The sequence below is a fragment of the Hibiscus syriacus genome, unplaced genomic scaffold (assembly GCF_006381635.1).
Source record: "Hibiscus syriacus cultivar Baekdansim isolate YM2019G1 unplaced genomic scaffold, ASM638163v2 tig00112159_pilon, whole genome shotgun sequence".
Taxonomy (NCBI): domain Eukaryota; kingdom Viridiplantae; phylum Streptophyta; class Magnoliopsida; order Malvales; family Malvaceae; genus Hibiscus; species Hibiscus syriacus.
In genome coordinates this window covers 577,581-584,529 of record NW_024063263.1, presented here as the reverse complement: position 1 = coordinate 584,529, position 6,949 = coordinate 577,581, and positions in this window count along the sequence as shown.

Genomic DNA, 6,949 nt, shown 5'->3' with positions numbered 1-6,949 from the left:
TCAATTTTGTTAAAAATATATATATTTTTATGAATTTAATTTTTTTTAAAAAAATACAATATTCTCGTAATTGTAAACACCTGTTTTTGTCTGGGGTTCTCGTTCGAGCTTTACTCCAATTTATATATTATTAATTAGTTATTATTACCATGTGTTGCATGTGTTTATCTATTTAGGTTATTTTTAGTTTTTATCATGTGTGTTTAATTTATGTAGGGTTGTTTAATATATATTATGTTTAATGCACTAAATAAATGTTTTATTACAGGCCCAAATTGAAACAAGTTACAACATGCTGGACTAAACAGCCCAAACAACAGTCCATGTACAAAAGACCCTAACCTGTTAGGGTTTCCTGCTACCAGCTCTCAGCGCTGCCCACTTTGGCCGTTGGATCTGGCATCACGATTCAACGGTTCACGTGATGCCCACACCCGACAGCACACTGACCGAAGCTCGGTTCCCAGGCAGAGCACGATCACCAAGCCAGCATCAGCTCCACTGACAGGAAACCCGTGTTGGTCGGCCACCCATCCGATACCAGGCCACCATTATCGTCGCTCGTGATCACCATGCCCAACCGGGGGGCCCTGCACACAAACAACAGAACACGAGAGTCGGCCACCCATCCGATACCAGGCCACCATTATCGTCGCTCGTGATCACCATGCCCAACCGGGGCCCCTGCACACAAACAACAGAACACGAGGAAGCAAAAAACGAGGAGATCGACTAGAAAAATAGAACATGAAACAAGAGAGAGGGGGATTTTTAACAGAGAGATTTCATTAACCAGGGGGAGGAACGAAGGAATTTTGGAGAGGAATGGGCTAAGAAGGCTCTGGTTCACGAACGGAAAAGGATTCAAAGGGTGGGGATTTTGAGAGTTTGTAATAGGGGGCTTCCCTGGGAAACAAAAGGGAGGAAAAACATTGTAATTCTACCCATTTCGAAATTAATACAAAAAGGTCTTCTCATCATTCAAAGAAAGAAAAAGCAATCTGTTAACAAGCAACAGAAAATTCCAGAGAGTGAACCCAAAGAAATCAGTGCCTTTCGAACCAAAGCAAAGTTTAGAGAATAGAAGAGAGTGAAGCGTTTACCTTGTTGATTCGAGTCATTCGTCGCCGGTAACCACCACGGCGGTGGTCAGAGAGGTAAATAGAATCCATGTAAGTTTTAGGAGTTTTTTAGAATTGAAACCTTGTCCATAGGAATAAGAAAGCATATAAAAATTTACCTTTTCTTCTTCGTTGTGGAAGTTCTTTTTCGTCGTTAGGGGGAAACTCGGGCGATAGAGGGCAGCGGTGGCCGCTTGGCTTCGGTGGGGGTCTTGCTTGGAAGGTAAAACGTAGGTGTTGGGTTTTAGGTTAGGGGCTTCTTTTGTCGTTGGTTTGGGAGGTAGTCGGAGGCATAACGGCCACCGATTGGCGGTGGCCGGCTTTGGTTGTTCTGAGTTTCTCTGTCGGCCATTAGAGAAGAAGAATGAAAGTGGTGAGGGAGAAGATGAGAGGAACGGCTGGGGTAGTGTGAGTTTAGGTTAGGTTTAGTTTATATTTAGATATATTAGAAATTTAGGGTTAATCATCTATATTTATCGTGTTTTAGGGGTTATTAGCGCGAGGTCCTGTATGTTAACCTGTTTCATTTTGGTCCCTGAATGCAATCTTTTTGTTAGTAATTTGGCCTTCTTATCTCGGAGTTTTGCGTTTGATCCTTAAATCATGGTTTTCGAGTTTCTGCTTGTGTCTCTATTTTTTCCGTATTTAATTTAAGTCCCAAGTTGTAGTGTATTTAATTTTTGTTTTTTTTAGACATTTAATCTATAAATCGTTGCATGTTTCTTTTTAGTCCAACTTATGTGTTTAGGGTTTAATTCAATATTAGTGTTGTGTTTTAATTCAGTTTATTTGTTCAACTTGGTAATAATTGTATTTTAACTTTGATTATTATTTTGCTTCTAATTAAGATAATAAACTTTTATTTAATATTAAATAGTCCCTATTTTAACAAGTACACGTATTTTCTAAAAGTTGGTAGTTTGACGTGCTTTGTTTCTATTGTTGTATTTAAGTCAAGTTTATGCATATACGTTAGTACGCATCTAGTTTGTACTGTATAGTATAAAAATATGTATATAATTTGTGTTTCTATATGTCACTTTACATTAGAATCTATAATATTTCTTTATTAAAATAATAATCATTTTTTATCATTGTATGTTATCCTCTTTTGCAACTCGATCTAATCACATAATTGGAATAAGGGTAATACTCTTTTAATTTAAATATGTCGGAATGGCTTCTCCTAACTTACTAGAGAGTTGTTTTGGCAATTTTAGATTAAAATTATATCCCGTCAGTAACGTCTAATTAAATTTGGATTTATCACTGTAAAATTTGGGAACGAAAGAAAAGAAAATATTCGACTATTTAAATTTTTCGAGAAAAGGTCGTTAGAACTGAACTAAAGATTTGGTCTCGATATCTTTAAATAATCGAATACTCTTTATCTTTCTAATGGCTTGGTAATCCTAATTTAATTTATTTGTTGCTTTTGAATATCATAAATATCGCATTTATTGTTTTAAGGGATCGTAAACCAAGTTAAATTCGAATTTGTAAATTTCGTTGCATATTAATTAATCGACTAGGTACCGATTTAGGGCGCTGTGGGGGTGCTAATCCTTCCCCGCACGAACCGACTCCCGGACTCATATTTTGATAACGCAGACCTCAAATTGTTATTTTAAAAATTAATTTTATTTAAAATGACAACGCTTTTGGGTGTCCAATCACACCCTAATCAAAGATGGTGGGCGACTCGAACCTTATTTTTATCATAAAGGAATTTTCAATTTTTTGAAACGAGAGATTTTCTAAAATTGCATTGTTTTTAATTAAAATTCAATTGAAAAGAGAATAATTAAAGATGATGCGGTTTTCAAAATCTCGCCCCCACCCCGTTTAAAAATCGTTTCGACAGCTTGGCGACTCCGCTGGGGACTTTTTAGAGAGTCAGGCCTATAGTCGATTAATTAATTGTCTTTGCAAACGAAAGTTGTAAGTTCACTTTAATTTGATTTTTGATCCCTGATTTGTTTTAAATTGTTGTTTGCATTTTAATTTGCATTTTAATTAACAAATAAATAGTTGTACTAACATGTGATTTACATGTTTCAGTTTTTTGACCTTCACTTAGTTTGTTGTGTTTCTTGGATCGAGGGAAAGGATTATAGGTTTCTCCTTTACTGTCGCAACAACCATTTTGATATTTAGAGCCTTCTAACTGTGCTCTGTCCCGTTTGGTAGGGGTGAACGCTACGCTTACGTGAGAAAAATTACTTTTCTCCGCATGGGCTTTAGCAAGTAACCTCTGGGGTACCTTATGTTTACGAGTGAAACATTGAGTTTCCTCGCATGGATAGGGAAATGTATCCTCTTGAATTGAACTTGATCCGTTTTAAGCCTATAATGGGGTGAGGATCGAGGGTCTGGCAAGCCAAGGGGGCACCAGCAAAGGACAATTCGAGGACCCTTTTTAGTGATACCGAAACTCTGCCAGTTTATACTGAATCTCTGTCCGTGGTTCTTCAAAAGTCACAGAGGGGAAACTCATTCTATCCTTTTCCTCAATTTATTTATTTTGCAAGAAGTATGAGAACTAGAAAAACATGCGGTTAGGTTTTATATGAAGCCTGCGAACTAGATATCATGCGATTAGGATTTTGGATCTGTTAAAGCATGATTGGGTAGCCAGCACATGAGGTAGGTTTTATTTGATGTTTACTTTACCTACTATTTTGTTGTTTATCTTATGTGTACTAACCTGTGTTTGTTCTATGTCTATTTTATTTTTGATTTTATTGCATTTGCATCCTCATGTCATCAAGGGGTATTAATTCGCAAGTGATTGACAAAAAGAAGGCTGAACATATTGTGGCAAGAAATTCTCCACTATGTAGTCAAAACCGGGAGATCCAGAGACGTTCAAACGATCCATGAAGGAGGACATCCGATGAACGAAGAGATCTGAAGCTGATTGAAGAATTCCTTTAAAGCTGCAAAGGCCAAGATGTTGACTCAAGGGATAGATACAATCATACCAAGGAGAAGACCCTTAATAACAACATGAAGACCACTTCACATTGGAGATCCAATGAAGAGTACGACTCAAGGAAATGAAGAGATGAAGAACCGCAGTTGAATTTTGACTATATGGTGTACTTACTGAATTCTTGTTGTCTAAGTGAACGGTTGTTCTTAAGTGGTCACTTTTGGAATTAACACCTCGTGCATTTGCATTTGCATTTTGCATTGCATGTATTTGTTTAAGTATTTTACATGCTTAATTATGAAACCTGGAAATAACTTGTGGGAGGTTATGTGACAGTAATAACAAGATCATTCATTCATACTAATTCAACATCATCATGGAAGCAATGGAGCAATCTAATCGGGAATCGCAAGATCAGTTGCAAGAACAGTCGTTCGAGTTACAACAATGTACTAGGAATTTAAGCATCGGTTTCTCTGCAAGGCGCATCGAATCAAATGGTCCAGGTGTTGGCACCACGAACTGTTGGCAAAGAAACGATGGATGATAAAGGAAATCAATGGCATCATACTAATGCATCAAGAGTGATAATTTGCCCCGGAGCATCTAACTTAAACCAAGGGAAGAGCCTCGTCAATTATGGGCAGTATGAGAACGAATTCAAGTGGTTGAATGAAGCCGTTAAAAATATGAGGGTTATTAATGCCACTCACAAGGAGTTAGAAGCCCGGGAACTCAGTTTGGTCCCTGATTTGGTCATCCCCCATGAATTTAGAGTACCTAATTTTGAGAAATATGATGGCACCAGTTGCCCCCTACTTCATATGAAAATGTTTTGCAGAAAAATGGAAGGGTACTTAGATGATGATAATCTGCTGATTCATTACTTCCATGATAGTCTTGCTGGGCCAGCTGTGGTATGGTACAATCATATGAACAAAGAGAAGATCAAGACATGGGCCAACCTAACTGATGCTTTTCTAGGGCAATATCAATATGTTACAGGCTTGGCCCCAAAATGTAATCACCTTCAAAAGATAAGGATGAAAGCTATCGAGAGCTTCAAAGAATATGCCCTAAAATGGAGAGGAGTGGCGACACAAGTTCAGCCTCCTTTGTTAGAGGAAGAAATATCATGTATGTTTCATGATTCTCTCCCAACTCCTTTTCTTTGAGTTAATGCCGGTAAACTCGACGAATGCCTTTAAGGATCTTATGTTGGCTGGAGAATCAATTGAAGATGCAATCAACAAAGGAAACTTGAAGGTCACTTCCAAGCGTCCAACTGACCAAAAGGAAAAGGCTGGTGAGGTGAAGAATGTCACATCCAGAGCTCCTGCAACCGCAAAAGAAAAAGGGTAGCAAGTTACTCAAGTCGTCCAAAAAAGGTCCCAAGATCGAAAAATACGTTGAAGGTGTTCCAAACTTCTATCTCGGATCTATATCCTCATTTGGTTAAAGGTCAATACCTCACACCGAGGCCAGTGAAAGTGCAACCAGACCCTTCTGCTCACAGCTATGATCAAGATAGTGTCTGTAATTTTCACTTGGGGGCATTGGGGCATTATACGGGAAATTGTAGGCCGTTGTTCAAGGAGATAGAGAGGATCATGGAAAATGGGATGTTGACACAAGAATTGGTGGAACAGTGGATGACGAGCTCGAGTGGGGCACCAGAGCACAATGCGTAGCACCCGATCGAATCAAACATCACTACATCAGAAGAATAATGGGGGCATCCTAACGGCACATAAATCCTTTTGTTCATCATGAAACATTTTTTCATTTGCAACATCTTGTTTGAACATGTTTTTGTCATTTTTCTCAACCTTTTAAAAGGATTTTTAAATGAACTTACGTCATTTTTCAAAGGTCATGAGCAATGAATCAAGTTTTGATCTTGTTTTTTTTTTTTTGAGTTAAAGGTTGTTTTACTACTTCATTAATTATATGCTTTTGACAAGAGGCAAGATTAGACATTTCATATCCCATCCAAAACCGAAAGAACCATTAGTGGATTCCTTACCCGAAATAACACAGAGACTAATCATTGGCATCAATTCCCCAGCCTCAATAAATCCCATGGGCATGACGAGGACCTTTCCTGCAAGAAAGACGAGGTGGAGCGCAACATATCAAAGGCATGCTAGGACCACAAAGAAGAGGAAGAAATAAAGAAAATCATTGAAATAGTTCTATCATGCATTAACTATATTGTTTTCACGTAAATAAGATTAACCCTGAATATACGTCCCTCTGAGGATACTTCTTTTACGAAGACTTTCATGTATGAGATGATGAACGGCTTTGTTTCATTTATCCCTTCAAATATATGTATATATACCCCTTGTTGTCCCCTTTTTGAGCCTATAGTAATTTTCTTCAGATTCAACCCAAACCAAGGATCACCCTCCACACTGGAGGGCAAAAGTGAATAACATCTGCTCGCACGGGTGAAGATTATCAGTCCGGATTTTGCTACAAAAGCAAGTCATGACACCAGGAGGCAGACCAAATACAAAGCGCTCTAAGATCAAATTGAGTTGACATCATAAAGAGAAAGAAAAGAAATATAGAAAGAGAAAAAGAAAAGATAAAAAAAATGAAATGAAAAAGAAAATAAAAAAGGAAAAGAAAGAGAAAAATTGAAAATGAGAAAAATGAAAAAAAGAATGAAAGAAAATCGATCAAACACCTCAAGAAGAGTGGTTCAAACATTTCAATTTTATTCACCCGAAGATCGTGAAACATTGAGAAAAAAGAAGAAGAAGAGAATATGCACGAGCAGATTCAAATCAGGCAGAGCAAGGTTGAAGACAGCAGAACAAATTGATCCTTGGTTCGATAACCCTTAAACACTTGTTTGGGCCTATTTATCCTTTTCTTTCATAAC